The 9,493-nt window shown below is 49.5% G+C and overlaps 1 protein-coding gene across 3 annotated transcripts in view; it reads right to left on the bottom strand.

The window, feature by feature from the left end:
* The window catches only part of LOC101562126 (carbohydrate sulfotransferase 6), a 41,034-nt gene that overhangs the window by 9,786 nt on the left and 21,755 nt on the right, over positions 1-9,493 (bottom strand). Inside the window, exon 1 of one of the 3 annotated variants that reach the window (XM_004625991.3) lies at positions 7,704-7,733. The exons of the other annotated variants lie outside the window; for them this stretch is intronic. The gene's annotated coding sequence lies outside the window, so the exon portion shown is untranslated. Of the gene's footprint in view, positions 1-7,703; positions 7,734-9,493 lie in introns of those variants that run through there. 3 annotated transcript variants of the gene reach the window in all.

Below are 9,493 nucleotides of genomic sequence, written 5' to 3'. Positions count from 1 at the left end.
TGCAGGGCTCTGTGTCTTGGAAGAGTGGACAATCTTGTTAGGGCCATCACAGACACCCCATGCGATGGTCAGAGGGCCTGGTGGCACACACATAAAGCTTCAGAAGGGCCGAGCAGGCCTGGCGCACAGGCACAGACTTCTGGAGTCCACAGAGCCCCCACCCGGCTGCCTGGCAGGACGTCTCCCCCACTCCACTTGTCTGCCCACACCACATATCCCATCATGCCACTCTGCTTGGTTTCTGCCTCATTTCCCATAAGTCCCACCAGCAGCCATGGAGCGTGATGACCAGACCCAGGAATGGACCACCTGCTCTGTGGTGCACTTTGCCCCCTTGCTGCCTGCATGCCATCTGAGGGTAGGGCTGTGATTTTTTGCAAGCGGAATAAATGGGTGGTCTCAGGTAACCTGGTGGGCAGGGCGCCGCACTGGTACACTAGACTTCAGTATCTGCTCAGGACCTGTCTCCCCGTCCAAAACAGCGCCCTGGGGAAGCATGTTGCACCCATTCACAGTGCTTATGCTTTGGAAGGTTGCCAGGGGCCCCAAGACTTAGCTACAGAACCACACCCTTTGCTCCTATAACCTTCCACCCCCAGATGACCACTGGCTCAGGAGTGGGACATCTACCAAACTCCTGCCGAGAAATTTCTTAGATTTGAAGGGAAGGAAGAAAGTTAGTATATACCCCACACAAGAGAATCAGCAAGCTGGGTGTGGTGGCACATGCCTGTAGTGCTAGCACTGAGGCTGAGGCAGGAGGATTGCTGGAAGCTGGAGGCCAGCCTGGGCTACAGTGAGTTCAAGTCCAGCCTGAATTAGAGCGAGCAAGGCCTTGTCTCAAATAAACTAGGGCGCAGCCAGGGAGATAGCTCAGTGGTACAGTGTCTGCCTGGCAAGAACAAGGTCCTGAGTTTGATCTTTGGTACCAGAAATAAAAAAAAAAGAAAGAAAAATGGGTGGGTGACCAGAGAGAGAGAGAGAGAGAGAGAGAGAGACAGACAGACAGACAGACAGACAGACAGACAGACAGACAGAGACAGAGAGAAAACACAAGCAAGGTGACAGCATTTTCTAAGCATCTGGATCCGGCTGCCCAAGATTCATTCTGGACTTCTCAGTCAGGGAAAGTACTCTGCTTTATTTAAACCTGGATGAGCCACAACCATCTCATTAGGTGATGGGTATTCTTGGGGGGTGAGTAGAGGCAGAGCTGGAGCAGACCATGCAGAGCTCCGGGCACAGCAGGGCGGTTTCTCAGCAAATTTCATGGGTGTGCTACTTGCAAACATTTATCAAACTGTACCCTTCTTCCCTCCCTCCCTCTCTTCCTTTTGTGTGGTACTATGGTTGAATTCAGGGACCACTGAGCTACATCCTAGCACTTTCAGATTTAATTTCTCTCTCTCTTTTTTCTTTCTTTTGGCATGAGGAATCTAAGGCAGGAACTTGCTGGACCTTGCTGCTTGCCAGATAGGCGCTGTGCCACTAAGCTACATCCTTGGCCCTAAAATTTCATTTTGAGAAAGGGTCCATCACTAAATTATCCACACTGGCAAGCCTCTTGCCTCAGCCTGCTGCATAGTTGGGAATGTGGGTATGTGCTATCATGTCCAGCAAACTGACTTTTTTAAACTATATGTTATACTTCAATAACAAGTTAGGAATCTTGAGTAAAACAGTAAATATCATGTCAGAAAATATTCTAATAGGGAGCTGGGGAGATGGCTCAGTAGAAAAAGCACTTCCCTGGCAAGTACAAGGGCCTGAGTTCAATCCCCGGTTCCACCAAAAAAAAAAAAAAGAAAAAGAAAAAGAAAATATCCTAATGGGCCAGGGATATAGATCAGGAGCTTAAGTACCTGCCTGGCAAGTGCAAGGTCCCTCGTTCAATCCCAGGGACAAAAAAAAAAAAAAGCCAAAGAAAATATCCTAAAGACCAAATGAGTAGATGATATTAATAAATATTTGCTAAGCTGGGGTGGTGGCACCCAACAAGGGCAACTCAGGGAGATACTGTCTTGCAAAAAAGGCCCCAGGTTCAGTCCTCAGGGCAGAGCATAGACAGAGTCGGAGAGCTGAAATCAGTTGCGGACCTTGTGACCAGAACCACCACAGTGGCACATGCATGACTGTCCCTTTGGGTGGCAGCCTGTATCACTGGTGGTACAAATGGATCTAAACACTCTTTTATTAAACAGACATCTGACGAGACACTGATACATGTACCACCAGTGGTTGAAGCTGCCCAGAGTGGAGACACAGGAATCATGGCTCCACCATGAATGTGTTAAATGATCTCCCAAACATCCCTTCTCATTCTTGGCTGGAGAGCTGTAAAAAGGAGCGAGTGTCCTGCCTGGCTCTCTGGGCCTGAGATCCAGGGCATGGGACCAAGAGCTTGGGCCCCAGCCCCCTGGGCAGCTCTCACTTGAGGCCAGTTCTGCCCACCCTCACTCTGCAGTGCCTGTCACCAGCCTGTCCTGGGCCTGGCATGGAATCCAAGGGAGTGAAATTTGACCAGAGCTGCAAATCGCAGTCTCAGATTCCTCTCCCTCTGGTGTCAGCTGGAGGCCATCCTGCTCAGAAATCCAAAGGCTGGACAAAGCAGTCTGGAGAGGACCTGGCAACCCCTAGAGGAGACTCAGAGAAGAAAAGGGCTAGGCTGGAGCCCGGCGCATTTGTTTAAGAGAATGAAAAACAGGAGGGAAAGAAAGAAGAGGGGAAGAGAAAAGGAAAAGGACAGAAGAAATAAAGCAGGGTAGCTGGGGAGATAGCTCAGTGGTCTAAATGCCTGCTTGGCAAGTGCAAGGACCCAGGTTCGATCCTGGGTACCGCAGGCCATGCTGGCCCCAGAACCCTGGTGTAATGTGGCAGCCACTGAAACCAGGAATGGTGGTACATGCCTATAAGCCCAGCACCAGGGAGGCTGAGACAGGAGGAATCGCAAGTCTGAGCTGGGTAGTGAGACCCTGTACCAAATAAATGAATAAAAGATTAAAAGAGCTGGGGAGATAGCTCAGTTGAATAAGCACTTGTGCTTATTCTATTTGAGCCATCTCTCTTTCCCCGAGTTCAATCCCTGCAATCCCCGGCTCTGAAAAAAAAAAAAAAAAAAAGAAAGAAAAGAAAAGAAAAGAAAAGAAAGAAAGAAAGAAAAATAAAACAGAGTGGGAAGCAAGAAGGAAGATGGGGTTCATGGTGGGGCAAGAAAGTACAGCTAAACATGGTAGCACACACCTGTAATCCCAGTGCTCTGGGAGGCTGAGGCAGGAGGATTGCAAGTTCAAGCTGAACCAGGGTGATTTAGCAGCTTAGTAAGACCCTGTCTCAAAATACAAAATTAAAAAGGGCCGAGTAATTAGCTCAGTGTGAAGGCGTCAATGCTCAGCACATCATTCAACAGGCAAAGGATTGGTGAAGAAATTTTCCCACAGAAGACGCACACATGGCCAGTAAGTAGATGAAAAGATGTTCAATGTTTTTAGTCATTAGGGAAAGGTGAGTCAAAATACAACTTCAGGCTGGGCGTGGTGATGCTGAGTGATCCCAGCACTCAGAGGCTGAGGCAGGAGGATGGCAAGTTTGAAGCCATCCTGGGCAATTTAGCAAAACCCTGTCTCTAAATAAAACAAAAACGGCCAGGAGCCAGGCCTGGTGGCACTAATCAGTACTCCCAGTACTCTGAGGGGCTGAGGCAGGACTGCAGGGTCAACCCAGCCTGGGCAACTTAACTGAGATCTTGTCTCCAAATTTAAAAAGGGGTGAGGGATGTAGCTCAGTGGTAGAGCAGTGGTCCATCATGCAGGAGGCTTTGGGTTCAAACTCCAGCCCTGAAAATAAAGGGAGCTTCCCAGCTTTCATTGCAGGAAGAGATAACCTGAAATCCCTCTTCCTTTCCCTGCTTGAAGCTTTGGGGATTCTGTTTAGGAAAAAGGTTTGGTTTTTTCCTCTTTTCTCTCATCACTGTTCACAGCAGGAGGCTCTGGTAATTCCAAAAACTAGGAGCATTTCTACTCGTGAGCAGGCAGCCAATCAGTTCTGCAGCAGACACCAGTGGGGTACCCCTAATCCAATTCAATTCTGCCACCTCTTACCTGGAGATGGCACCAGGTCCCATAGGCTGAGTGCTCAGTCCCCAAGGACATCCCCATGCCACTTATCAACCCCAAGTTGTTTTACTGACTAACCAGCTATAAAGTGAGGTTCCAAGCCTGGCATGGTGGCACACACCTGTAATCCTGGCATTCAAGAAGCTAAGGCAGGAGAATTGCTGGGAGTTCAAGGCCAGCCTGGGTTACATAGAGAGCTTAAAGACAACCTAAACTATACAGTGAGACCCTATCAAAAAAAAATTGTGGTTCCCTCAATCCTCTTGTTCAGTTAATTCACCTGAACAGCCTGCAGCACTCAGGGAAACATATTTGCTGGTTTATTACAAAGGATACAGATGAAAAGATGGTGATGAGGGAGGGGATGGGGTCCCGTGTCCTCTCTGGGGTGCCAGCACCACTGGGACTGGAACAGACAGGATAGGGAAACCCAGCAAGGCCTGTCTGTTCAGATTCTTTTTGGCCACTCTATGCAGCTTTCCTTCCCTGAGGGTATGGAGCAGGACTCCTGCTGGAATAGGGGTGCTATAATTTATCAGATAATGTAGGTCAACCAATTTCATTACAGCCAGTGGATTCAAGGTACACAGAAAAGGAATATTTCTATTACTTGCTTTGGGGAAGAGAAATTCTAGCTTCTATGACCTACTAGGAGAAGGATATGTATCCTAATATCTCAGGGATTTTCAAAGTGTGGTATAAGTCATGGACTCCTAGGTGGGAGGGCATGAAACTTGGTAGCAACGCATAGGATAAAAGTCAGGGACTGTGTGTTTAGCACATTCCCGGGTTGCCCTAGGTACTGATGAAGCTCTCATATTACAGGGACATGGGGGCCCGGGGAGATGGCTCAGTGGAATAAACACTTCCCTGGCAAGCACAAGGGCCTGAGTTCATCCTTGGTTCTGAAAAAAAAAAAAAAAAAATACAGGGACAATCTAGAATGTTCTCTGCTTTATCTTGCTAACCCCGTACTTTTAATTATACTTTAAAAGTAAATCATGCTGACAGAAAAAGAGATTATTTTAGAAGAAAACAACTTAAAACACAGAACTGCTTAGTGCTATTTGCAGATACTGCATGAAGACATTGTGAAGATAATCAGAGAAATTTCAGTGCAGACTGAGTATTAGGTGGTACTGAATGCTGTTATCATAGCTGTCCATGATTTTCTGTAACTATGACTACCTGTGAGACTAAAAGCAGCCCTGCCCCTGTCCGTCTCATCAGAGGGGATAGGAACGGCATCGTGGTCGTGGGTGTAAGCCTCATTTGATCATTTTGTGTGAACTTGGGCAAGTTGCTTAATTAACCTGTGGGGAAATATAACTCAGTTCATGGGCTTGGTTTGAAGACCGAGTGTGTTAATATTTGTAGTAAATAGCTTTGAACAAAGCCTGACACTGATGTAAGTTATTGGTTCAGGAATAAAGAAAATCCCAAGTCACAGGTCTACCTGATTCTGCCGGGATCATGCCCCTGGCAGCAGAAGGTACCAGGCACATAGAGAAGACAGTGGGAATAAGAGGCTGTCTTCGAATCCTGTCTCCACATCTAGTGTGCTGTGTGACTTGGAGCCAGTCCCTCCAACGCTCTGGGCCTCAGTTTTGCCTGCTGAGGCTGTAGAAATACCCACACCAGGTGGGTGGCGCAGCGTAAGGCCACCACAGCCTATTCTTCCTGGTGGCCCTGGCAGGTGACTCAGTCATTTTATGGCTTTAGGTCACCTAAGCCTGTCTTGCTCTTGGGTTCTTTGACTCAAGACCTGGCACATGCTAGGCAAAGCACTCCAGGGCTGTCCTATCCCTCTCAGCCCTTTTCATTCATAGAAATGGGATCTTTTTGGGTTAAGCCCGACTCTCTTGATTTTTTTTTTTTTTTAGCATTTTTAATTAAAAGTTACACACAGGAGGACTTTATTCCTGCATCTTCTCAATCGTTTCGCCCTTGTATTTTCCCTTTTCCTATCCTACTTGGAGAGACTTGACTTTCCCTTCCAGGATCTTTTTGCGGTTTTTGTCTACTTTTAGCCTGATGATAACCACTTACTCGGGTGAATGCCCACGTGGACAGATGTGCCATTTGCCTTTTCCTGCTGCACCCGTTCAATGTAGATGACATACTTCTTCCTGTAAACCTGAACTACTTTGCCAATCTGCTGACCTTTAATAGTGTCCTCGCACAACCTGAACTTCATCATCCTTTCGGACAGGCATAGAACAAACGTTATATTTCTGTCTCAGCTCTTTGGAAAGAGGAGAAGAAGACATAATTTTCCTGCGAATGTGGGAAGGCGCATTGAAATGCCTTTTACGGTTTTTGCTTCAGTCGGAAGTCACAAAAGGATTAAACTTCATTTTGGAGGCAGAGAAAGGAGAGTCAATACACATCGAGGCCCAGAGGCTTAACCAGCTGCCCAACCTCACGCAGCCAGAAGCTTGGCTGCCAGGACTCCGCATTCATTTGTGTCTGGTTTTCGAACTCTCATCAGGGGCCCAGGAGATAGCTCAGTAGAATAAGCGCTCACATGGCAAGTGCAAGGACCTTTCGTCCACAGTTCTGTGGGGCAGGCGGGGAACTTTGGGAAGCCTTGCCTTTTGAAAAATGAAGTTTCTAGAGATAAGGCATCCCACAAGCACGACGCCCCGCGGAGACGCGCCCCCCACCCACATCACACCGGGACGGTCTTGCTAGCCTGTGTCCGCGGGTTCCGCGCCCCCTGCAGGAGGTGCAGCCTCTCCGTGCGCCCACCGAGCAGGACCCGGGCGTGGATTCTCGGAGCTCCGCGCCTTCCAAGCTCCACTCTCCCCATGACAAGCTCCTTCTCTTCCCTGGAAGACCCGCAGGGGTCGATTTTGTCCTTAGTTCCCGTGACTGACGGGGCAGCGGTGACACGGTGGTGACCGTAAGTGGCTGGGCGCGAATGCCAAGACGTCGGAGACTCAGGGACACCCCAGGCCAAGGAGACCCCCGGAGGAGGCGCCCTCAAGTCGCGCCTTGGGGGCTGTGTCCTGGGCTGCGCCCAGAGCAGCCCCTGTCCCCGCCGCCTGCGCCCCGCTCTACCTGCGCGCTCCACCCGGTCCGCTCCGGGCCAGGCTTCAGTCCCGCCGGCTGCGGGAACCCGCGCAGGAAGGAAGCAGCTGCTTCGCTCGACCCGGCTCCGCTCCCTCCCGGCCCACGGCTGGGCCGTGCCTCGGGAAGGGGTGCGCAGGCGGGTGCGGAGGGTCCCGAGAAAGATCCAGGTGGGCTCGGGGAAGCGGGCCGCACCTTCTCCCCCGGACTGGCCACTAGCTGTGCCCCCCTTCACTCCCCGGAGGAGACGCCCCTGGGAGGACAAAAGGTCCTTGTGCGGGAACTGAGTCTTAGGCTTGCCCCTCCTCGCTCGTGGTGGCATCCTCCGCGCAGAGACTGGAATGCCAGCTGCGCCCCAAGTCCTCAAGCCTCGGCCCCTACGCAGGCACCTGGATGCCCAGGGACCTGCGCCGCCTCCGGCGCAGCAGCCGAGGGGCAGCGGCCTCGAGACCAGGTGCTCTCAGAGCAGCGCCGCAGCTGTTGCCCCTCTTCCCGTCCCCTCCCGGCGCTAGCACCTACCCAGAGGTGTAGCTTGATGGCAGGTCTGGATAAATACAGAATAAGATTCAATGCATAAAACAGAAAACTTGGACCCCTTACGAATGACAGGGCGGGACTCAGGCGTGCGGAGAGGATGGACCTTGTAATTCGGCGCTGGGATCTGAAACTTCCCACTACCGGGAGTGAAAATTGGTGCAGTCTTTCCTGACTGGGTTTGCCGGGTGATTTAAAATCCTTAACCTTGGGGTGGGGAGCAGTGGGGCGGGCTGGTCATCCCAGCACCCTGGAAGGCAGAGGCAGGAGGATTCCAAGTTAGAGACCAGCCTGGGCCGTTTAGCCACTTAGCTTGATCTTACCTCAACTCAAAATAAAAACAAATTTAAAAAGGCTGGGGATGTAGTTCAGTGTGAAGATTTTGAGTTCAGTTCTGAGTATCACTTAACAAAAATAGATCTAAACATGAAGAGCAAGAGAGGAAGGGAGGAGGAAAGTGGGAGAGAAGAAAAGCAAGTTTTATTAGTCTTGCTCAATGGAAGCTAAGCGGGGTGTCCACAGCCTCACCTGATTCAAGCAGAAGCTGGACAAACCTAGGAAATTTCCCATCAAGCCCCAACGCCAACACTGAATAATTACCTCAAACCCTGACTTAGTCTTGGGTTACAATTCCGTGGCCGCAGTCCTGTGTTTTTCTCACCTTTTTTTCCTCTTGCAACTCTGTGTGGTTTAGGTTCAGAAGCTATCAGACTCTGATCCGAAAATAATTGACGTTCACTAGACACAGCTGTAACTTTCCAGGCTGCAGCTCCCACGTGCTTTGTGGATTCCGCTGAAAACTCATTTACTTGGGGCTGGACCAGGGGACGTCTGCCAGGGAGCTGACAAAAGCTCTAAGGTCCTTGGCGGCGCCTTGGCAGAGGCCGGCTGCTGGTGAGTAACTCGGAGAAGTGTGCGCAACCGCTGCCCTCCCCGTCCTGCCCCCTCCAAGCCCTCTTCCACTGGAACAGAAAGCACAGACAACCTTCTATTTTGAACATTTTAATTAGAAAGTTATAACATTATGGGCTCTCTATACAAAATCTGCATTAGAATAAAATATAAACTAAATGTTAGTCTTTAGCCACTGTTCCAATATCATCATCTTTTAGACAAACCAGAAAAGTTTTATTTCTTTTTTTTTAAAATGTATTTAGCACAGGGTCTACAGGTCACTACATGGCTTGGTTGGGATTTTTTTTTTTTTTTTTGGTGGAGCCAGGGATTGAACTTAGGCCCTTGCACTGCCAGGGAAGCACTTATTCCACTGAGCCATCTCCCTGGCACCCTTACTACATGGCTTGGACTTGTAGTGATTCTGTTTTCAGCCTCCCAAGCACTGGGATTTTAGGCACGCGCCAACATGCACAGTCTCAGAAAAGTTTTCATTTAAATCTCAAGAAAAAAAAATGTAGGTACCTAAACATCCTTAAACAGTATAAGTCTGAGGGGCTAATGTAAGGAAATTTTTCTGCTTGACTATTTCAAGGTATTATTTCTGAAACTCTTATTTTGGTGACAGGCATGGTGGTGCACGCCTGTAATCCCAGCTCTTGGGAGCCTGAAGCAGGAGGATCTCTGTCAGTTCAAGGCCAAACTGGGCTACATAGCGAGCTGAGGGCCACCTTCAAGTACTGAGCAAGACTGTGTTTGAAAACAGAAACAAAACCCTCAAAAATATATATACAAATAGGGGCCGGGGAGATGGCTCAGTAGAACAAGCACTTCCCTGGCAAGCGCAAGGGCCTGAGTTCAATCCCTAGTTCAGCTAAAAA

The sequence above is a fragment of the Octodon degus genome, unplaced genomic scaffold (assembly GCF_000260255.1).
Source record: "Octodon degus isolate 3935 unplaced genomic scaffold, OctDeg1.0 scaffold00011, whole genome shotgun sequence".
Taxonomy (NCBI): domain Eukaryota; kingdom Metazoa; phylum Chordata; class Mammalia; order Rodentia; family Octodontidae; genus Octodon; species Octodon degus.
Note: the sequence above shows the minus strand (reverse complement) of the source record. Positions and strands in the feature narration are given on the sequence as shown.